Source organism: Rhinolophus ferrumequinum, chromosome 6 (genome assembly GCF_004115265.2).
Source record: "Rhinolophus ferrumequinum isolate MPI-CBG mRhiFer1 chromosome 6, mRhiFer1_v1.p, whole genome shotgun sequence".
In the NCBI taxonomy this organism is placed as follows: Eukaryota; Metazoa; Chordata; class Mammalia; order Chiroptera; family Rhinolophidae; genus Rhinolophus; species Rhinolophus ferrumequinum.
Window position 1 is genome coordinate 47,875,600 of NC_046289.1, and position 23,668 is coordinate 47,899,267.

The following is a 23,668-nucleotide window of genomic DNA, read 5'->3' on the forward strand; positions in this document are numbered from 1 at the left end:
GCATACGTGAGGGTGGCTGACTAACTGCCCCACGTTTTAGCCTTGGGAACTTGAGCACATGAGGGAGGAATCGATCTAATAAGCTTCCACTTGTTGAAAATCAACACATACCCAGAATGTGATCGATAGATAGAATTCTGGTGGGTTCTATGTTTAGCACCATGTCTGGATATCTGGCCGTTACTTTCCAGAACTTAAAAAAGTAAGTGCTTGGGAAAGAAAATTGCCTTATGACAGATGCAATTTGCAAATTCTTTTTAGCCTTCAGACTTTTTTTCTCTTTGTCAGTTACATTATTAAGTGCCTGCTGTATGCAGAATAAATACAAGGCCCTCCTTCCTACCTATCTTCCTTCCCTCTCTCCTTATTTCCATCCCATCCCATCCATCCATCCATCCATCCATCCATCCATCCATCCATCCATCCCTACCAGTAGGTAATTTGAAATTGTCTAGACTATACATGTGCTGGGAAGCAAAAGTTAACCTATATGACATGCACAGACCTACAATTTTTAAAGAATGAGAATTTAGCAAAACACACTCAAACACTTTTCTTAAAGTATGCCCCATGGGACAGATTGCATAGAATGTGCTAGTAGAACCAATCAACCGAAAAAAGAGGTCTGTGCTCTTAATTGGGGAAATTTCCTCAATGTTGCATGAGGAATCTCCCTCTTAAAGATTCACAATGCCCATTAGTGTATTGAAATCTCTGAGAAGTACTTCAGTAATGAAACATTTACATTTTGTTTAAAATTAAAATACGGTCTGTAGAGTTGGTCAACTGAAGTTATTTTATGTATGTACTTATTTATTTATTTATTTATTTTGGTCTATGATAAGCACTGAAGTGAACTGAGCAAGCATTTAGAAAACTTTAAGAAATTTAAGAGAATAATTTAACGTTTGCTGATAAAAAAAAATTGAGTGTCTTTTTGTGTGCCTTTTTAATTTTATTTATTTGGAACATTTTTATTATAGTCCTCCCCCCCAAAAAATGGTCTGAGACAAATTGGAAATAAAAGAAAAACTGGTCTTTCATCATGGAGAGTCTGAGAAGCATTGTCTTAAACCAATTTTTCCAGACTCATTTGACCAAAGAAACCCTAGTATAGGCCACCCCGTTAATAGCCCAAGGAACTGGAGTTTTGCACACTGTATTTTGGGAAATGCTATACAAAAATGTAACCAGACTAATTCTATCTTTAATAACTTCAAAAGCATTTCAGGATTATTAGTGCCTCAAGTTCATAATTCAGAGCAACGATTTTCACTGTGCTGTGTACAGGTGGGTTGTAGTCTTAATTACTGAACATGCATACCACACAGATGACCAGGCTGCAGTGTCTGCCATGTGATATGGTGCATATTAAGGATTACAGACAGTTCCTGACATCCTGAGCAAGGGGTAACATTTACACAAAGTAAAAACATAATTCTTTTTTTTTTTTAAAATGGAGAGACTTAAGATGAAGTACAGAGTGGCAATTAAAATTTTATGCTTAGTCAAATCAAGTGCTCATATTTTGAAGATATTTAATATAGTTATAAAAATTTTATTTCATTTCATCATTCCTTCAAATCTGAGTGGAAATGATTTTTTTTTAATGTCCCTATTTCCCCCAAATTACCTTAGTTCGGTGCTAATTTGATCTCTTCATTATTAATTCAAATTTGCAAAGTTAAAAGAAACCAGCGTCTCTGTTGATTGTGAGAGGAAAAGGAAATGGCTTTATTTTAAAATGTACCCATATGATTGCTTTTCAAATTTCTCTCTGCCAATATGCTGGTCACTTGTAGATCCTCAACTCCTGTTCCTTCCCTTCTGTTTACTGTTGTGTATTTTAGAAACTTCATTTCCCAGACACTCTTGCCCATAGGCTTTCTGTTGGGTTCTGCCGGAAGCCCTGAGGAGACACTGGGAGGGTAGGCAGAGGAGAGGAGCCATTGCCTTCCAACTTCTGGTTTCTGTGACTTGGTTTCAACACCTGCCCTGGGCTCTGCCTTGGCAGTCTGACACTGGCTTGGTGGTCCCAACACTCCACAGTACCCCAAGCGGCATAGTGGAGAGGGTGCACCTGGTAACCCTTCCCATGACTCCCCAGCCCCAAGTGGTAGCATTTCCTCAAATTACTAATACTTGCATTATCTTACCGTAGCTTCTGCTTTTTGTTCTTTCAGCCTTTTCAACACTTCAGTAACTAGTTGCCTGTATTAAATACTGTTTGTCTAAAATATCTAGCAAGGTACTCGTTAGAAAACCATTTTGAAGAAAAACTATATTGGCACCCTATTTAAATATAGATATCTATTTATGTATGTGTGTGTGTGTGCATACTGTGTATAGATGTATATATACAGAGAATGCCAAAAAATGTATACACATTATAAGGAGGGAAAAAACTGTATTAAAATTGTAATGCTCTGCCCAGTCCCGTGGCTCAGGCGGTTAGAGCTCTATGTTCCTAACTCCAAAGGCTGCTGGTTCGATTCCCACATGGGCCAGTGGGTTCTCAACCACAAGGTTGCCAGTTCAATTCCTCGAGTCCCACAAGGGATGGTGGGCTCCGCCCACTGCAACTAAGATTGAACACGGCATCTTGAGCTGAACTGCCACTGAGCTCCCAGATGGCTCAGTTGGTTGAAGCCCGTCCTCTCAACCACAAGGTTGCTGGTTTGACTCCCGCAGGGGATGGTGGGCTACTCCCCCTGCAACTAGCAACGGCAACTGGACCTGGGGTTGAGCTGCGCCCTCCACAACTAAGACTGAAAGACAACAACTTGAAGCTGAACAGCACCCTCCACAACTAAGATTGAAAGGACAACAACTTGACTTGGAAAAAAAAGTCCTGGAAGTACACACTGTTCTCCAATAAAGTCCTGTTCTCCTTCCCCAATAAAATCTTTAAAAAAAAAAATGTAATGCTCAATATATACCGATAACAAAAGATGAATACAAGTCACGTTTGACTCCTGCAATTACAAGAGGTGCTCAAGTGGTTACCATCAGCATCCAGACACTGCAGAAGCTTTGTAGTTTGATGTTGCTTGTGCTTTTAGTGTCATACTAACAAAAATTGTTGCCAAAACCCATGTCAAGGAGGTTTTCTCTTATGTTTTCTTCTTGGAGTTTGTGTCTCAGTGGTATTTAATCCATTTTGAGTTAATTTTTGTGAGCGGTGTATGATAGGGACCCAAATTCATTCTTTTACATGTGATTATTCAGTTCTCCCAGCACCACTTACTGAAGAGGCTATCCTTTCCCCACCAAGTATTCTTGGCTCTTTGGTCAAATATTTGTTGACTGTATGTGCATGCACACACACTATTTCATCACTATCCTTCAAAAGTCATTGCTGGTTCTTTACTGAAAGGAAATATTAAGTAAAAAGATAAATATTTCATCACATGTTATGCTTATCTCCTTATACCTTTCACTCTATAGCGCATTTGACTTCTCGGTATTTTAATTATAAACATGTCCTTGTACACTATAAATTGCGTAAATCATGAGTATATGGCTTCCCTTCGCCAATGCTGGCAACACAATATGATTGATTGCAGCCACCCCAGAAACTTGTTTTTCTTCACAAAATGTCCTGGGATTAAATCACAGAAAGATGTAGGAGTAAAGAATTCTTTGGTGCTTTCTACATTTGTATTTAAATGCAACACTCATTTTAATGTGATAAATAAAAATAACTGAAGTCCTCAAGGAAATAAAAGAGAAGTACAGCTGAATGTCTGTGCTTTGAGCCACAGGGTAATAATTGTAGTAGTACAATAGCCTGTGTACCCGATGGCCTTCTGAGTGTGAAGCAAACCTGAGCTAGATTCTGTTCAGATCTCAGGAACCCTGTAATATTTTTAGTGCAAGATATAGAATCACAGCACTGGAAAGACTGTTTTCTTCTTCTAAATGTTAAGTTGAATCAGGTGTTGGAAGGAGAGCTTTTCTTTTTTTAATTTGTTCATGTGCAAACAAGTCCTGCAGCTCCAGAGACTTGAAATTTGAATCTGAATGATTTCTAATAGAAACCATGATTTGGATTTGGCTTAAAATTCTCAATTTGATTTTCCAGGACAGGCTGATGACAACTGCTGGCCAGCAGTCAGGCTGGCCTGGCAGAGCTGGCTTCTATTTCCTCCTGTTTCCCTTTCTTTGTTTGGATCTTTGAAATGCCCAGGAGCTAACAGCTGCTGGAGGTGGGGCAGAAAGGCCTGGCAGGAACAGGTGGCCCCACCTGTGTCTCAGTGGTGCCAGATCCAACAACTGATCACCCAGCTGGGAGAGGGGAAGTCGGGCCGAAAGACAAAAATGGGGAGCCACAGTGACAGGGGTGGGAGTTAAAAGTCAGGGTTGAGGAATGAGAGTGGGGCCAACCTGATCAGCTGCTTTAAGCATGAGGCTTTTGGCTCCTATGAGGGATTTGTTAGGGTCCCTTAGCATTGGTGAATCAGGAGGACTCACTCGGAAGTAAAAGTGAACAATAATTCTCTTTTAAAAATATGGCCACCTAGGTCGTTTTCTTAAATCCTCTGATCCTGCAATCCTAAGCAGGGTCTGAAACCTGATAACGTTTAATGCCTCCTCCAGTGGTAAACAGACCACACACACTCCCCAGGCTTAGAGGTGAGCTTTGCTGGAGTGCTCCTCTCTGGAGCTGAGCAGTGAACAACCCACGGAGCTCTGGTTTCAGCCAGCCTTGCCGAAGGCTTCAAAGGGGAAGCCAGAGAGCCAGGGGCAGCATCACAACTGAGGGATGGGCTAAGTGGATCTGAGCCCTTCAGGGTCCTGGCTGGTTGACTTGCCCCAGCATTGGCACCTGCCCAATCACCGAGAATTCCCATGGTGCTTCTTGCCAGGTAAGGCCCTGAAGGGCAGGGTGGGACACCTCTGGTACTCCACGTGATCACTTTTGCTGGCTCCTCCCCAAGGGCACTAGGTTCTTGACTGAGACACCCCCACCCAATAAAAGACAGATTAACAAGACAAAGAAAACACATTTTAATTACATATTCACATGTACTGGGGTTGCCAAAAAAATGTACACAAGTGGATGCTTTGGTCAGTGTTGCTCAAGCAGTAGTTGGCCGGAATCAGAAGTGTCTGGAGGCTGATGGTAACCACTTTGAGCACCTCTTGTAATTGCAGAAGTCAAACGGGACTTGTATTCATCTTTTGCTATCAGTATGTATTGAGTATTACAATTTTCATACAGTTTTCCTTCCTTAAAATGTGTATGCATGTTTCTGGCACCCTGTGTATATACAGGAGTCCTACAAAGATATGAGGCTTAAAGAAGTGACAGAGCAGGAAGCCTTTATATTGTTCAGACAAAGAAACAATACGTTAGTAAAGAATTGACAAGACAAAGGGGTTTGGGCCAGAGGTAGTAATATGGTGAAGAAGTAACAAGGTTTGTTTATATAGCCTTCTTCGCCCCAAATTCCTTCTTCCCTCCTGGTACGGGAAGGGGACCTTTCACCTGGGAGATTTATCTCCTGCTTTCAGGGAAGAAGGACGAGAACAGAGAGACCTTCCTGCTCCAGCCGCTCTCTCAGACTCCTTCAGCGTCAGCTATGCAGTAGGCCAGGTGCTGTCGTTGGAGGTAGCATGCCCTGAACCCCATCACTCCCTTCCCTGTCCTGCTTCCCCATCTCCTTACCAGTTTCCCCCGGAAGCACTTTGTTAATAAATCATTTGCACCTGACTTCTCCTCTCAGCAGCTGCTTCTGGGGAAACCAACTTAAAACAGGCAGTTTTTAAAATGCCAGTGTCCCTGAGAGGAGTGGTGCTTGAGGAATAGTGCTTTAAGATATCAATGGGCCTCCTTGATTATTTAATAAGAGCAGTCCCATTGAAGAGCTGCCCTCGCCAAAACCGAGCTTACCCCAGGTAAGTTTTGGTATTCTTTTTACCCTCTGGAGAAAGTCTTGTTGGGGTGGGGCACTAGCCCAGGAGCAGCCACAGGTTGTTTTGGCTTTGTGGATTGGAAGCCAAAAGGGACCTCAGTCTAGGGCCACATCTGCCTAGGGGTGTTGAACACAGTGTAGGGTCCCTGGCACAGGGGAGGGGATCAGCAGTTATGGGGGGAACAGAAGGCTGGCTGGTCAGCGTTCTAGGCTGTGATGTCAAAGCGGAAGAGCTGCCCACGTTTCTGGCAGCTTTGTACCATTACTCCGATTCTCTATTGAATGAGAATGCAAATTAGGAGACGTTTGAGGCTGTGTTATTTATTGTAATGATTTTAGCAATGTTTTCCACTACCCTGAAAGCATAACCTGTAATAGTAACAAAAAGAACTCCTTTCAAATGGTCTTTTTCTCTAGGCACACAGGTGTTTTGTTTGTAACAATAAGCTATTGCTCCACTACATCCTTTAAAAATTGATTTGCACACTTGAAACCTGTGTAGTTTTACTAACCATCGTCACCCCCGATAAATTTAATTCTTTTTAAAAAAGAAATAAAAGTGAGATGTTAACAGACACCATTTACTAAATATAAAGGGAAATCATTTGATTGGAGCAGGACAGGAAATGTAAACAATTTATACCCGCAGGCTCGAGTGAGAAAGTATGGTTGAAATAGAAAAGTCTGAATCCATAGAATCAACTCACACTTATATTAAGTAGTCTGGGATCAAAGCACAACGAATGTGGTATTAATTTATCTTAAGTAAATACTCAGGGCTGAAAATACAGGTTTTTGTTTTTAAAATGTAAGGAAATGTAGTCTTTTAACTTTAAAGTCCTAGATGTACATGATTACTCATACTTTTTTTGCTTAATGTGAAGTTGGGAAAAGGTAAAGGTATTAATAGCACATGAAATCTTTTTAAAAACTGTTTTATTGTTGTGGAGTGTATTACACCAGGGAATATATAATGCATGTATACAGTTGCTTTTAATTACATTTATTGGGTGACATTGGTTAAGTAAAATTATATAGGTTTCAAGTGTAAAATTCTGTAACACATCAAGTATATATTGCATTGTGTGTTCACCACCCCAAGTCATATCTCCTTTCACCACCATATATTTGACCCCCCTTACCCTCTTCTACCACCTCCACTCACCCTTTCACTTCTGGTAACCACTAAACTGTTGTCTGTGTCTATGAGTTTTTGTTTATCTTATGTGTTTGTTGCTTTCAGTTTTATATGCCACATCTGAGTGAAATCATATGGTTCTCGACTTTTTCTGTGTGATTTATTTCGCTTAGCATGATAATGTGAAGATCCATCCATGTTGTTTCAAATGTCAGTATTTCATTTTTTCTTACAGCTGAGTAATATTCCATCGTACGTATGTATCACATCTTCTTTATTCGATCACCTATCGAAGGACACTTCGGTTGTTTCTGTGTCTTAGCCACCATGAATAATGCTGCAATAAACATAGGGGTACATATATCTTTACAGATAAATGTTTTCAGATTTTTGGGGTAGATAGAAGAGGGATTGATGGGTTCTATGGTAATTGTATTCTTAAATTTTTGAGGAACCTCCACACTGCCTTCCATATCAGCTGTACCAATTTACATTCCCACCAGCAGTATATGAGGGTTCAAAAATTAATTCTGTACACTGCACTCAGCATTGGAATTCAAATATACACTTTTGAGGACCCTCTGATTCTTCCTCTCTCCCCTATTACATCCTTTCCTTTAAGACATAACAGGTATCCTAAATATTTGTGTCAATCATTGCTTTTCTTTATAGCTTTACCCATATGTCTGGCGACTTCAATAATACATCGTTAAATTTTTTTATGTTGTAGACCTTTAATATAAATGGAATCATATTGCTTGTGTTTTTCTGTTACCAGCTCTTTTTTCTTTCACTGTTGCTTTTGAGAAGTGTCAGCTGCAGTTCATTCATTTCCTCTGTACTACCATGTTCCACTGTGGTTATACCATCATTTTTAATCCATTCTGCTCTTAATGGGATTTACAGTGTTTCTGACTTTGTGAAATTACGCACTGGGCGTTTATGGATGTTGTTCTGGTGCACATTTTTGAGCTTCTCTGGGGTACACCTACAAGTGGAAATAAGGGGTCCTAGGTACATGCATCTTTAGTTTTATGGACAGTATGTAGGTTCCAGCTAGGTTTCATGTGAATGAAACTGACCGTGCATTGGCTCAGGCCTGCGGCACTACCTCCTGCTCTGGATGCTCAATTTGGAAATGAGGAGGACTGGGTACCTTCTGAGGCAAGCCTCTGGCTGATGGTGGATGAAGCCTATGGACAAATGCTCCCCTTTGCCCTTCAGCAGGTACAGTCAAAGAGACCTTTCCTACAGCTTCTCAGCTAAGGATCCAGAGCACCTCTAGTAGCAACACAAACTGCATTCTCACATCGCTCTCCCTCCTTTTCTTCTTCATTCCTCTTTTACTCTTGTCCCCTGGGATCACACTCCCTCAATATGATGTTTTGCTTTATTTGGCTGTACTTTCTGTGAAACCCAGGCTTAGGTACTTTTATTCTGTTATAAACTTTTACAACTATAAATTTTCTCCTGAGTACCTCCATTAGTTGATTCTCAACACATTTTTAATGTGCAGATCGTTTTTGGAGGGATGGGGGAGTTCTAAGTCTTTCCCAATTTTTACTATTTTTTGTCATTGACCTAAAAATTCTTTATATGTATTTATATTTACAAATATAGAGATTTCAAAAGCTATCCTTTTGTTATTAATCTGTCTTAATTACATTGTGATTAGAGGGTGTGTTCTGTTAGCTATTGATTCTTTGAAATTGTATTTTATATTGATAGCTTCAATTCAAATCCATTACCACAGGGTCCTTTCTCACCTTGCATTTCAAATTCTCCCACAGTGAGAATGTTGGTTCCAAACATATCAATATATTTACTTATTTGTTCTATCCTGCAATCAGAATTATAACACTGGTTGCTTTACTAACAACAATTCTACTAAGTAAATTCAAGATTTTTTGCAGTTCTTTTTGTCCTCAAGATGTTTTCAACTCAGTCAGGTTATATTGTTTTCAAAAATTACTTGAATCAATTATTTTTTCTGTAGTGTTTTGTTATCGATTTGATATACAGTTAAATCAATTTGTGTCTGTATTCAATTTTAATTTTATTCCTTTTTAATTTTATTTTTGAATGCAGAAGACATTTTCATTGTTTAATAATAGAGGCCTAATCTTGTTTTCAATAAGATACCTGATAAATTTTTCATGATAACTTCAGAGAAAGTTTCATCTGATAGAACCGTCCCAACTAAACAGTTTTGAAGTGTAGGTCAATGCAATTTTGGAGGAAGGCTTCTAGTGACAACCATAGAGCCTTGTCACATTATAAAAACAATTGTCAATGCTCTCCCATTAGATGGTAAGCTCCTTTGGAACACGGACAATGTCTTTGAATCCCCAGAACCTGACAAATGGTCAACACATAAAAGTTGTTTAATAAATCTTTATTGAATGAATGGAAGGAGGAACAAACAGGTGAGTATAAGGGAAGAATATCTCAATGAGCTAAAATAGTGGGCTAACACCAACTAAATTAAGTTTATGAGAGCCAAATGAAGTGTAATTTTTATGTTACTAAATAAAAACAACACATGCACAAATGTATAGAATGTGGGATTCCTGACTTAACAATAATATAAATAGACCTGAGCGATTTCATTGCTTCAGGATATTACTACTCAAAAATCCCAAAACCCTGGTGAAGTTTTAGACTTCATTAAAAAAATATGTTTTATATTTGTACAAAATTCAGATAGTCACATGGCCCATTGCTGTGATCGGATGACACTTAAATGCTGTATGCTGTTCCACGTTGCATACTTTTCAAGCGGGACATTGATACAAAGGAAGGGTGTTTAGGAGGGTGACCATGAGCCTGAGGGGTCTGAAAACCACATCAAAGTACCAGATGATGGAATGTACTGGGAAAACTTCTCCTGGAGACAATTTTGAGAAGAAATAACAACTCTTCAAATTTGTGAGACATGGAGAAAAAAGATCAGTCATTCTGTGGGGCTTCAAATATCAGAGTTGAAACCAATTTGTGTAAAGTATAAAGTCTAACTTTAGCCCAGTGTAAGAAAATACTTTCTGTTCAACTCTAAGAAAATATTTTCTTACCTCAAACTGGTGAGCTCCAAACATGGTGAGGTCCATGGCATTTGTCAAATACTAGCTGTGGCCGACCACCTCTTAGGAATGTTAGAAGGAAATGCCCTGCTTTGAGTTATTCCAAATGTACACGAAGGAACTGTCCAACTGATGCCACACCCTCATCCTTTGGCTTAGTGTTGTCATTAAAGAACATTGTTGTTTTTTAATAATTGAATTTCTCTAATATTGAAGGAATGTTTCCACATGTCGACAGATGTGATTTCTTTATCATTCACCATGTGTCTCTAAACTGTTTCTCAAATTTAGATCACAGAATACCAAGCCTTGAGATCCTTCATATAAAAAGGGCTCCCTGATAAATCAATTTTTAAAATACTGCCTAATACACTGTGAGATTCACAATCTGGACGTATTAGAGGGTGTGAGAAGAAAGTTGTTTTAACTCAGCATTTCCTAAAGTTGGTTGCCAATGAAATACTACTTTTTTTTTTTTTTTAACACAATTAGTGTCTTTTCTTCCAAGGTTCCTGCTTTCCTTCTTTTTTCTGTGTCTATTCTCTGAGGTCATCCTCATTTAATGCTGTTTCTGCAATACTGCAGCCTCAAACACAATTTCCCAAATGGACCACAAGATGGCTCTGCTTGTCTTAACAAAACAAGGCTGCAGGCGCTTTCCAAACCCTGCCACCAAGGGAGGATTTCGGTCTGTGCTACAAAAGGTGGTCGGGACTCAGGAAAACTGGGGTGTGCACGAGTTGATTTAGAAATATCACCTGACTCGGGTGAAGTTTTCTGAAGAATGTTATAAAGGCCGGGGTTTTCTGGCTGTCCCTTCCAATTTTCCATTTTGAGGATAAATTTCTTTCAGATCAGTGAAGGATGAGACACATGCAATCTGGGAAGAGACTTTTCCTGCAAAGCCACTCTTTCTAAGTTTCATTTCCTTTCAGATCTTTGAAAAGAAAAGGAGGGTGAAGCAGTGAGTCAGAGTTGTTGGCACTGAGCTCGCTTACCTCCTAACCACTGGGCTTAATCCTCAGGGCGGCTGAGTTCACTTGAATTAGCAGCAGGAGGAGCAATTCAATGGTGCTTCCACCCTGATCGCACCATTTTTCAAAGAATTGATTTTTTGCAGGTATATGCATTTTTAATAAATGGGAAAAATAATTATTGTCCTGAAGGCTAAGGAAGGGATATTTCTCACTGAGTTGAGCGAGCTCATGCGAGGTGTGCTGTGGGTGGGCAGGAAGGGTTAATGATTTCTAAGGGATCTCAGCATCCTCATGGTTGCCAGTTCTGAGAAGGTCTGTGTTCATTAGATGGTACCGTCAGATATCTTCAGAAAAATCGCTATATCTCTTTATATCAGGCTTTTCTGTTACCCACGCTGTTGTTCTTTTTTAAGTCCTCTCTCAACTTCATTCATTCATTCGAAATATTTAGCACCCATTCTTGTAAAACACATAATGTTCAGTGCTATCTGGAATCTGAAGCTGAATTCCCTTCGACATGGAGGTTGGGTAGGGGCGAGATACATAAATACATAAAAAGTAGCAAGTTGTGAGCCAAAGGTTGAACAGGACAGGGAATGAATGCTGAATATGGAACTTTCAGCCTATAGATTCTAAACGAGGGCCCTGCATTCTGATGTGAATCAAATCTCTTTAAAATCGTTTTCCAGAAGATTTTAAAGAGAAAGTTATCTGGGCTCAGTCACCATTTATCCTTTTAAATTGCCTACAAGTTCTCAAATAATTAGAGAGGGAAAAGAGGATGAGTGGTTATGTCACTGTTTATCTCTGAGGTTCCAAGAAGGATGACAAGCCAGTAATAATAGCTGAAGAGGACATAGGCAGTGTAAGTGAAGGAAGCGTAGCCTGCTATATTGGTTGGCCAAAGATGTTTCCTTGATGTTTCTGCCCAGCAGGATATAATATTTGACATAGAAATATTTTATCTTTTTCCAAATGGCATTTTATTCCAATATTTTTTAATTAGTAAAAATTTTTATGCATATTATAGTACAAAGAATATGCATTTCGTCAACACCAAGATTCAACGGTTGCTAACATTTTGCCATATTTGCTCTATCTCTCTCTGTATGTGTTCCCAAAATGTCTTTTAAAGATGCTTCCCCTCAGAGTAATTACCAATTAAACTCCATGCATTGTATTGGTACATGCTACAACATGGATGAACTTCAACAACATTGTGCTAAGTAAAAGAAACGAAACACAAAAGACTGCATCTTGTATTATTTCATTTATATGAAATGTTCAGAGTAGGCAAATCTATAGAGACAAAAAATAGATTAGTAATTACCTGGGGCTGGGGTAGGAATGGAGATTAACTATAAACGGACACAAAGGATTTAATGGAGGTGATAAAAATATTCTAAAACTGGATTATGGCAATGGTTATACAACTTGGTAAAAATTATTGAAGTCTACACTTAAATGGGTGAATTTTATAATGTAAATTATACTTTGATAAAGTAAAAAGAGAAAAAGGTTTTTAGTCAACCTATTCTCCCCGTCAAACCTGACCTACAGCCCTGTGTTTAGAGATACCCAGTGCACCCAATTTGATGGGTCTAGGACCAAAATTGCCTTGTCTCTTACAGGTTTCTTTAGCTCCCTACTTTGTCAGGTCTGCCAAATTCGTTGTCACTTGTCCATTCATTTTCTAACATCTAAAACATTATTGACAACTTTCCTCAGCTGTCATTTCCACTGCAGCTTTGGATTCGTGCACTTTTTATTCTGAGTTCTAGCCATGGTTCTGCTGGTCACGTCTGGGAGTTTTCAGAGCCCACCCCACATCCTCTTTACTAGCTGTGGAGTCTGCAGTTGTTGGGGTTTCATAATGTGTTCTCTGATTGGGTCAGCTCATAACAGCCTAGGACATGTTAGCTCCATGGTTCGCTACGTGGCTGGCCTCGCTCAAAGGAGTACGTACTTTTTGTCACAGGCTTACTGTAGCCAAAAGCCTATGTGCCATATTGAATACTTCTCCCAATCTCATCCTGGTTAAATTCCCCCTTTCAGGTGGCTGGTTAGCTCAGTTGGTTAGAGTGTGGTGCTGGTAGCACCAAGGTTGTGGGTTCAATCCCCACATGGGCCACTGTGAGCTGTGCCCTCCTTAAAAAAAAAAAAAAATTTCCCCCTTCCATCATAATAATCCACACACAAAAATAATAATCCGGAAGGAGACATTACTGAGAGTGAAGCAGGGAGGTGACCTGCATCCCCAATTCAGACATATATGTTCTTTCAGTTCTCATTTGATATTTTCTTCTTGTGAGTACATATGATTTATCACACATACCTGCCCCTATGAGCACTGGAAATGCCGACGACTGTAACTGATAGCTCCTGACATCTTGACTTCTGGGATAATTGCTAAATATGTAGCAATCTTCCTAAAAGTTTTGCATCAATTGATAAAATAAATATTGGAATTACAAAGGCTTTAACTCAGATAGGGTAAAGGTAACCGACCCCAGCTCTAACTCTTGAACTATGCCATTAATTACAAAGAAAGCCGTATGAATATTTTAGCTACAAGATTTTTAAAAGAATGTGGATTGTCATCAGATGCTTCATATGCACATAATGTTAGAATGTTGTAAAAGGAACAAATATATGGTGATGGAAGGAGAACTGACTCTGGGTGGTGAACACACAATGGGATTTATAGATGATGTACTACAGAATTGTACACCTGAAATCTATGTAACTTTACTAGCAATTGTCACCCCAATAAACTTTAATTAAAAAAAAAAGAATGTTGTAAAAGGGACACTAATGGAAAGTAAACACTGGCTAAGGCAGATTTTATTCTACATCTCTGCCTCCTTGAATTGAGAGCTTTGCAACTTTTATCTCAATCTAAGTTTCCTGACATTTTCTCTTATTTAACCAAGTAATCGTGGTCAGCCATATAACCAGGGATGATATTCAAATATGTTCAAATGATATGAGGCAGACTCTGAGCCATTAAAGGATGGTCCCCAAGCTTCCTGCTGTGCTAAACATTCATCCTTACTTGGCAGATTGTGATGATATTCATCCAGTAAGTCCTGGTGGGGCGTCTAGGATAGGTGGGGCAAGAGGAGAACTTAGGTGGCTTGGGGCAATAGCTATTTACTACTTGGCTTAGAATTATTTCAGTATTTTATCAACTGGTATGACTGCACTAGTCCATACTGTCTCCATATAACCTTCTTGAGGTTGTTGCTCATCTGTAAAATGGTGATGATATCCACTCTGCCTGCCTCGCAGAGTTGTTGAATTCTGTACGTAAATATTCTTTGAGCACAGTAAAGCCCTGTATAACCGAAATAAGAGATTAGAGTTTGTTTTGTAGGTAAATGTGCTTCCTGTTGGGGAGGTAAGGAGATGTCCCAGCTAGTGGGGGTTCACAAAGAATGACTCTAATGTAAGAGTACCCCGTATTCCATCAAAACTGAGAATTGATATTGGATGATGGGGTTGTTGGCCTACCAGAGGACAGCTTTCAACTACTGGCGCCTGAGAATGGGGCACCCTCATGAAGCTCTGGGAAGAGGGGAGTGGGAAACCCCTCAGGGGCTATTTTCCATTACTGTTCTTCACCTGCTCCCCAAAAGCATGCTTTGGGGGTGAGTGGACAAGGGATGGAAAGAGGAAGAAAACTGTTTCAACTCTGACCCATCAGGGAGTCAATTGTTTTCTGGAAAAGGGAATATAATTAAAAGTGTGTGGTTCATAATAGGTACTCTGTATATATTTGACAATTAATGCTGCAGCAATGCTAAGAGCAGATTGCAGGATTACATAAAATAGAACATAGCACTCAGATTAGAGACAAGCAGAAGGCAACTAAATGATTAAAATGGAAGAGAAGCCATTGTTTTGGAGTAGGTAGTTAATGGCCGGCATGTTTCAGAGCATATAGCAATAAAGAGATGTCTTTATTATCTTTTTATTCATTTGATACAAAATTCTATGATACCTTATCATTGTAAATGATGATTTTCTTCTCTTACATGGTACTGCCATCACCTCATCCTTCTAAAATACTTTTATAGCAATATTTAGTTAAATCAATATGCATTGTTTTTCATAATATGTCTATATAAATATTGTTTTCCTTGAACCAGGCAAGGTTACTATAATTTTTTCCTTTATTGCACAATCTATTTTTGAAATTAGTAAGTGCCTTTCTCGCAATTTTTAGGCTTTTTTAGATATATATTATGGTTAATTTTCCAATATCTCCCAACAACCTCTCAGTTTTCCATGAGGTCAGTCTTATCAGTTAACCTATCAGTTTCTTTTTTAAATTTATTTTTAAATTAAATTTAAGGTGACTGGTTAATAAAACTATATAGGTTTCAAGTGTATAAATTCTGTGGTATATTGCGTTGTGTGTTCACCACGCAAAATCAAATCTCCTTCCATCACCATATATTTGACCCTCTTTACCGTTTTCTACCGCCCCCTTCCCCCTTTTTCCTCTGGTAACCACTATACTTACTGTTGTCTGTGTCTATGAGTTTTTGTTTGTCTTGTTCATTTGTTGCTTTCAGTTTTATATCCTATATATGAGTAAAATCATATGGTTCTTTACTTTTCCCATCAGTTTTATTTCACTTAATATGATATTCTCAAGATTCTTCCATGTTGTTGCAAAATGACAGTACTTCATCTTTTCTTATGGCTGAATAGTATTCCATTGTGTATATACACCACATTTTCTTTATCCAATCATCTATCAAAGGACACTTTGGTGGTTTCCATGTCTTGGACACCATAAATAATGCTACAATGAACATCGGAGCACACATGTCTTTACAGATAAATGTTTTCAGATTTTTTGGGTGGATACCCAGAAGAGGGATTGCTGGGTCATATGGTAATTCTATTCGTAATTTTTTGAGAAACCTCAATACTGTTTTCATAGTAGCTGTACCAATTTACATTCCCACCAGCGTCCCTACATGAGGGTTCCTTTGTCCCCACAATCTCTCCAATATTTGTTATTACTTATCTTGTTGATAGGAGCCATTCTAACAATTGTGAGGTGGTGGCTCATTGAGGTTTTGATTTGCATTTCCCTAATAGCTAGTGAAGTTAAGCGTCTTTTCATATATCTATTGGCTGTTTGCATGTCTTCTTTGGAGAATTGTCTGTTCAGGTCCTTTGCCCATTTTTCAATCGGATTGTTTTATTGTTGTTGTTGTTGAGTTGTATGAGTTCTTTATATATTTTGGATACTAGTCCATTATCAGAGGTGTTTTTTGCAAATATCTTCTATTCATTTAGTTGCCTCTTTGTTTTGTTGATGGTTTCTTTTGCTATGCAGAAGTTTTTAGTTTGATATAGTCCCATTTATTTATTCTTGCTTTTACTTCCCTTGCCTTTGAGGTCAAATTCATAAAATCCTCTCTAAGACCAAGGTTCATCAATTTAGTATCTATGTTTCTTCACTGCAATTTATTGTTTCAGTTCTTATATTTAGGTCTTTGATCCATTTTGAATTAATTTTTGTGTATGGTGACAAATAACAATCTAGTTTGATTCTTTTGCATGTGGCTTTATAATTTTCCCACCACCATTTATTGAAGAGCTTTTGTTTTCTCTATTATATGTTCTTGGCTCCTTTGTCAAAAATTATTTGCCCATATATGTGGGTTTATTCCTAAATTCCCAGTTATGTTCCATTGGTCTGTGTGTCTGTTTTTCTGCCAATACCATGCTATTTTGATTATTGTTCTTTGTAGTATAATTTGAAGTCAGGGAGTGTGATACCTCTGGCTTTGTTCTTTTTCTCTTAGTATTACTTTGGATATTAGGGGTCTTTTGTGGTACCATACAAATATGATTTTTTAAATTCTATTTCTTTAAAAAATGACAGAATTTTGATGGGGATTGCATTAAATCTGTATATTGCTTTGGGTCATGTGGCCATTTTAACTATGCTGATTTTTCCAATCCATGAACACAGAATATCTTTCCATTTCTTCGTGACTTCAATTTCTTTTAATGATGTCTCATAGTTTTCAGTATATAGGTCCTTCACATCCTTTGTTAAGTTTATTTCTAGGTATTTTACTGTATTTGTTGCAATTGCAAAATGATTATTATTTTTTCATTTCTTTTTCTGAAATTTTATTATTAGTATGTAGGAACGCAATGGATTTTTGTACATTGATTTTGTATCCTGCAACTTTACTGTATTTATTTGTTGTTCCTAATAGTCTTTTTGGTGGACTCTTTAGGATTTTCCATATAAAGAATCGTGTCATCTGTAAAAAGTGACCATTTTACTTCCTCATTCCCAATTTAGATGCCTTTTATTTCTTTCTCTTGCTTTGTTGCTCTGTCTAGGACTTCCAACACTATGTTGAATAACAGTGGTGAGAATGGGCATCCTTGTCTTGTTCCTGATCTTACAGTAAAAGTTTTCCATTTTTCACCATGGAGTATGTTATTAGCTGAGGGTTTGTAGTATATGGCCTTTATTATGTTGCGATACTTTCTTTCTATACCCATTTTATTGAATGTTTTAATCATAAATGGATGTTATATCTTGTCAAATGCTTTTCTGCGTCTATTGATATGATCATATGATTTTCATCCTTAGTTTTGTTTATGTGGTGTATCACAGTGATGGATTTGCATATGTTGAACCTCCTTGCACCCCTGAAATGAACCCCAATTGATCATGATGTATAATCTTTTTAATGCATTGTTGTATTTGATTTGCTAATGTTTTGTTTAGGATTTTTGCATCTGTATTTATCAGAGATATTGGTCTTTTTTCTTTTTTGTGTGTTATTCTTGCCAGGTTTTGGTATCAGGGTAATGTTGGCCTCATAAAGTAAGTTAGGAAGTATTGCCTCTAATTCAACTTTTTGGAGGAGTTTGAAAAGAATAGGTATTAAATTATCTTTGAATGTCTGATAGAATTCACTAGGGAAGAATCTGGTCCTGGACTTTTACTTTTGGGGAGGTTTTTGATGATTGTTTCAATTTCCTTACTGTCTATTTAGGTTTTCCAATTCTTCTTGATTCAGTCTTGGAAGGTTATGTATTTCTAAGAACTTGTCCATTTCTTCTAGGTTATTAAATTTGGCGCCATATAGTCTTTCATAGTATTCTTGTTTGATGCTTTGTATTTCTGCAGTGTCTGTCATAACTTCTACTCTTTCATTTCTGATTTTGTTTGAGTCTTTTCTCTTTTTTCTTTAGTGAGTCTAGCTGGGGCTTTGTCAATTTTATTAACCTTTTCAAAGAACCAGCTGTTTGTTGAATTAATAGTTTTCTATTGCCTTTTCATTCTCCATTACATTTAATTCTGCTTTAATTTTTATTCCTTCCCCTGCTGATTTTGGGCTTTGTTTGTTTTTCTTTTTCTAGTTTTTAAAGATGTAATATTAGGTTATTTGTTTAGGATTTTTCTTGTTTCTTGAGGTAGGCCTGTAATGATATAAACTTCCCCCTTATTGCCACTTTTGCTGCATCCCAAAATTTTTGATATGTTGTGTTGTCATTCTCATTTGTCCCTATGTATCTTTTGATCTCTTCTTTTATTTCTTCTTTGACCCAGTCACCCTTTATTACCATGTTGTTTAATCCCCACATATTTGTGGTTTTACCCATTTTCTTTTCGCAGTTGATTTTCAAAGCATTATGGTCAGAGGATATGGTTGGGATGATTTCAGTCTTCTTAAATTTGTTGAGGCTAGTTTTGTGTCCCAACATATGGTCTATTCTTGAGAATGTCTTATATGCACTATAGCAGAATGTATAGTCTGGTGCTCTTGGATGAAAGGCTCTGTAAATGTTGATTATGTCCATTTGGTCTAATGTGTCATTTAAAGCTGATATTTCTTTATTGATTTTCTGTTTGGACGATCTATCCATAGCTGTCAATGGGGTATTTATGTCCCCCACTATAATTATGTTTATGGCTGGTAATTATTCTCTTTCAATAGTTTGAATATTTAATTCCACTCCCTTCTAGCTTGTAGAGTTTCTGCTGAAAAATCCGATGATAATCTAATGGGATTTCTTTTATACGTTACTGTCTTCTTTTCTCTGGCTGCCTTTCTTTGTCATTAATTTTTAACAATTTTAATATAATGTGCCTTGGAGAAGGCCTTTTGGGCTGTATCTCTGCACAAGTAACCCGTGTGTCAAGGTTTACCAGACTTAACAATTAAAAATACAAGATGCCTAGTTACATGTAAATTATTAGTAATTGCCTATGCAATGTACACTGAGATAAAAGAAAAATATTGCATAGAACATACTTAAAAATTATTTATCTGAAATATCAAGTATCTGAGTTACATGCTTCTTTATATTTCCATGATGATTTGGCTCTCCTTAATGAATCCTTGTTTTGTAGAATTTGCTTATAAAATTCCTTACAGTAACAGTCTAAGTTCCATTGCATTGTAACATAGCTTCTACAATGGTCACATTCAACTCATTTCATTCTTTTGTCTATTGAACATCCATTAGTGAGCAAACACACTCAACATTAGTGTTATGGTGAGTACAGGCTCAGTTACTGAGCATGTGCTGGTATATAAAGTTAACAACTCTGAGGATTGCTCTTCAAATTTGATTTGTTGAAACACATAATACCATCTTTCACGGTATAAGTTGTTTTTGCATTCTTCAGGATTGCATTGCACCTTTTGATCAATGAATTTTAAAAATATACACTGAGCCCCACTTGCCGTCTGCGGTCCAGATTGTGACTGTGACCCCGGGCCTGTGCATTCCCAGGCTGTTCATAGCATGTGAAGGCAGAAACTCTCCTGATGTCTTCCAGTAATGACCATGTTTTTATCCCAGTATCACAAAGAAACACCAATGGTCTCCCTGGGATGACCTCCAATGACCTGTAGACATTTACTGAAGGAGCCGTGTTAAGTTTTCATAATATCTGCTGTCGAATAAAAGTGAAGAGTGGCTTTCTATTTGGTTGAAAAACAGTTGAGAAAGAAATACTAATGAATATTAATGGAATCAGAAGACCTGGCCTCAAGGCCATTCTGAAACCCACAGGCGGAGGCAAATCGCTGTTAGATGTCTTAGCTGCAAGGAAAGATCCACAGGGATTATCTGGAGATGTTTTGATAAATGGAGCGCCTCAATCTGCCAATTTCAAATGTAACTCAGGTTACGTGGTACAAGATGATGTCGCGATGAGAACTCTGACAGTGAGAGAAAATATACAGTTCTCAGCAGCTCTTTGGCTTCCAACAACTATGATGAATCATGAAAACAAAACAGATAAACATGGTCGTTCAAGAGTTAGGTCTGGCTAAAGTGGAGGATTCCAAGGTTGGAGCTCAGTTTATCCTTGGTGTGTCTGGAGGAGAAAGAAAAAGGACTAGTATTGGAATGGAACTTTTTACTGATACATCCATCTTGTGCTGAAATGAGCCTACAACCAGCTTTGACTTGAGCTTAGCAAATGTTGTCCTTTTGGTCCTGAAGAAGATGTCTAAACACGGATGAACCATCATCTGCTCCATTCATAACCCTCATTTTTCCATCTTCAAGTTGTTTGATAGCCTCACCTTGTTGGCCTCAGGAAGAGTACTGTTCCATGCATGGCCTTGCCCAGGAGGCCTTGGGGTACTTTGCATCAGCTGGTCACCACTGTGAGCCCTATAATAACCCTGCAGACTTCCTGGATATCATTAATGAAGACTTCTCTGCTGTGATATTAAACAGAGAGAATGAAGATGAGGAAGCCAACGAGATGGAAGAGCCTTCAAAGAGAGGTAAGCCACTCAGAAAAATTAGCATTTATGTCAACTCCACCTTCTTCAGAGAAATGAAATTTGACTTAGATCAACTCTCAAGAGTTCAGAAAAAGAAGAAGAGTGTAGCCTTTAAGATCACCTATGCCACCTCCTTTTGCCATCAACTCAAATGGATTTCCAAGTGTTCATTCAAAAACCTAGTAGATGATCACCAGTCCTCTATAGCTCAGATAATTGTAACAGTCTTCCTGGGACTGGTTATAGGTGCCTTTTCCTATTATCTAAAAAGTGACCCTCCCTTCAGTAATCCAGAATAGAGGTGGGGTGCTCTTCTCCTGACGACCAACCAGTGTTTCAGCAATATATCATCCATGGAGCTCTTTGTGGTCAAGAAGAAGCTCTTTATCCATGGATATATCAATGGATACTACAGAGTTCTCATCTTATTTCTTTGGAAAACTGTTGTTTGATTTACTACACATGAGGATGTTACCAAGTATTATATTTACTTGTATACTATGCTTCTTGTCAGGATTGAAAACAGTGGTAGAGGCCTTCTTCATTGTGATGTTTACTCTTAGGATGGTGGCTTATTTGGCCACTTTTATGGCACTGGCCATAACAGCAGGTCAGAGTATGGTATCCATAGCAACACTTTCCATGACCATCTATTTTGTGTTTATGATGATATTTTCAGGGCTGTTGGTCAATCTCAGAACCATTGTGCCTTGGCTTTCAGCATACCTTGATATGGCTATGCGGCTTTGCACATCATGTATTTTTGGGACAGAACTTTTGCCCAGGACTAAGTATAACAGCAAACAATACTTGTAGTTTTGTAATATGTACTGGCCAAGAATTCTTGATAAACCAGGGCATCGACCTCTCACCTTAGGGCCTGCGGAAGAATCATGTAGCCTTGGCATGCATGACTATTATCTTCCTGACAATTGCCTACCTAAAATTTTTATTTCTAAAAAACTTGTCTTAAATTTTTCTATAATTTACATGATTTATCTACACATTTAAAAGGGAGCACCTTGATTCACATTTGAAAAAAAATGATGTGCACTGACAGAAAAAGAGCGTTGTCATCAACTTTTATTCCCTTCTTTTTCAATATACCTTATGAAAATTTCACTTGCTCCCATGTTGAAACAGTACTTAGTAATACCATGTAGAACAAAATTCTTTAAAGGATGAAACCATTTCAAAAGATAATCACTGCAAGTGGCGTAATAATTATCCACTTCAAGTAAGAATTTCTTTACCTGTTCATAGATAATATTGTTCCTTTTAAGAACAGCCTTGACACTTAAAGGGATAAACATTTTGCCAATATTTTCTTTAATGTATTCAACAAATTCCTTTAAGCAATGGAGTTCTATAATAAAGCTGTTGGCTCTTTCAACATGCATAATCCTATTGCTAAAGAGATATTGAAAATTATGAACAAGAAATAAGTAGGCTTCACTCAGTGGATTATTGGATCCTTTTCTTCAGCATTTAACTATTATTTCAGAGCTTCAAATAAAGCTACATTCTCACAACTGCCTTTGTAAAGAGAGGCAATGGGATTTTGAATACTAGACAACTGAAGAACACCACGGAATGGCAACTGTGTCAGGGGTATACAAGACCACCCCACACTCAGGAACTTGCTAAAAGAACTCATGGGACTCAGTACATAGTTGTATTTATTACTAAATCTTATTACAGTGATATAGTAAGGATACATAGCCAGAGTATAAGGGGAAAAGATTCCAGTGTAGTGTGGAAGAATCAATGTGCAGGCTTCCTTATGCTCTCCTACTCCCCTGGGGATCACACATTCTGCACTCTTCCCCTTAGCAACACGTATGGCAACATTTCTGCCAAGGCTGAGTAATATTCCATTGTACATACCCTGTTTCCCCAAAAATAGCTCTAATGCACTGGACAATCAGCTCTAATGCATCTTTTGGAGCAAAAATTAATATAAGACTAGGTTTTATATATTATATTATATAACAACATATTATATAATATAATATGTTATATATTATAAGACCGAGTCTTATATTATATTATATGTATTATATAAGACCCAGTCTTATATTATAGTAAAATAAGACAGGATCTTATATTAATTTTTGCTCCAAAAGATGCATTAGAGCTGATTGTTCAGCTAGGTCTTATTTTCGGGGAAACATGGTACTACTTCTTCTTTATCCATTTATCTATTCAGAAACACCTGGTTTGCCTTCATATTGTGGCTCATGTAAATAATGTTGCAATGAACATATGGATGAGCATGTCCGCTCGAAGTAACATTTTAGGTTTTTTCAGATAAATATCCAGACATGGGATTACCAGGTCCTTCTTTTCCTTTTGTTGTAGTCTTTGTTTTAAAATCAATTTTGTCTGGTATAAGTATTGCAACCCCAGTGTTTTTTGTTGTTTGTTTCCATTTTCATTAAATATCTTTTTCCATCTCTGTGTGTGTCTTTTGATCCGAAGTGATTCTCATATAGGCAGTATATGTAAGGGTCTTGTTTTCTTATCCATTCGGCCACCCTCTGTCTTTTGATTGGAGCATTTAATCCACTCACATTTAAAGTAATTGTTGATAGATATGTAGTTATTGCCATTTTGTTATTCATATTTTTTATTTTTTCCCCTTTGTCTTAAAAAAGTCCTTTTAACGTTTCTTGTAATACTGGTTTGGTGGTGATAAACTAATTTAGCTTTTCATTGTCTGGGAAGCTCTTTATCTGTCCTTCGATTCTAAATG

The 23,668-nt window shown here is 37.8% G+C and overlaps 1 non-coding gene and 1 pseudogene across 1 annotated transcript; both read left to right on the plus strand.

Moving 5' to 3' along the window:
- The first annotated feature begins 13,170 nt into the window (after positions 1–13,170).
- On the plus strand, positions 13,171–13,244 carry TRNAT-GGU (transfer RNA threonine (anticodon GGU)). The gene has a single exon. It is a non-coding gene; the product is annotated as a tRNA-Thr (tRNA).
- A 6,697-nt stretch (positions 13,245–19,941) lies between these two features.
- LOC117023695 (broad substrate specificity ATP-binding cassette transporter ABCG2-like) lies at positions 19,942–21,886 on the plus strand (annotated as a pseudogene).
- The last annotated feature ends 1,782 nt before the right edge of the window (positions 21,887–23,668 follow it).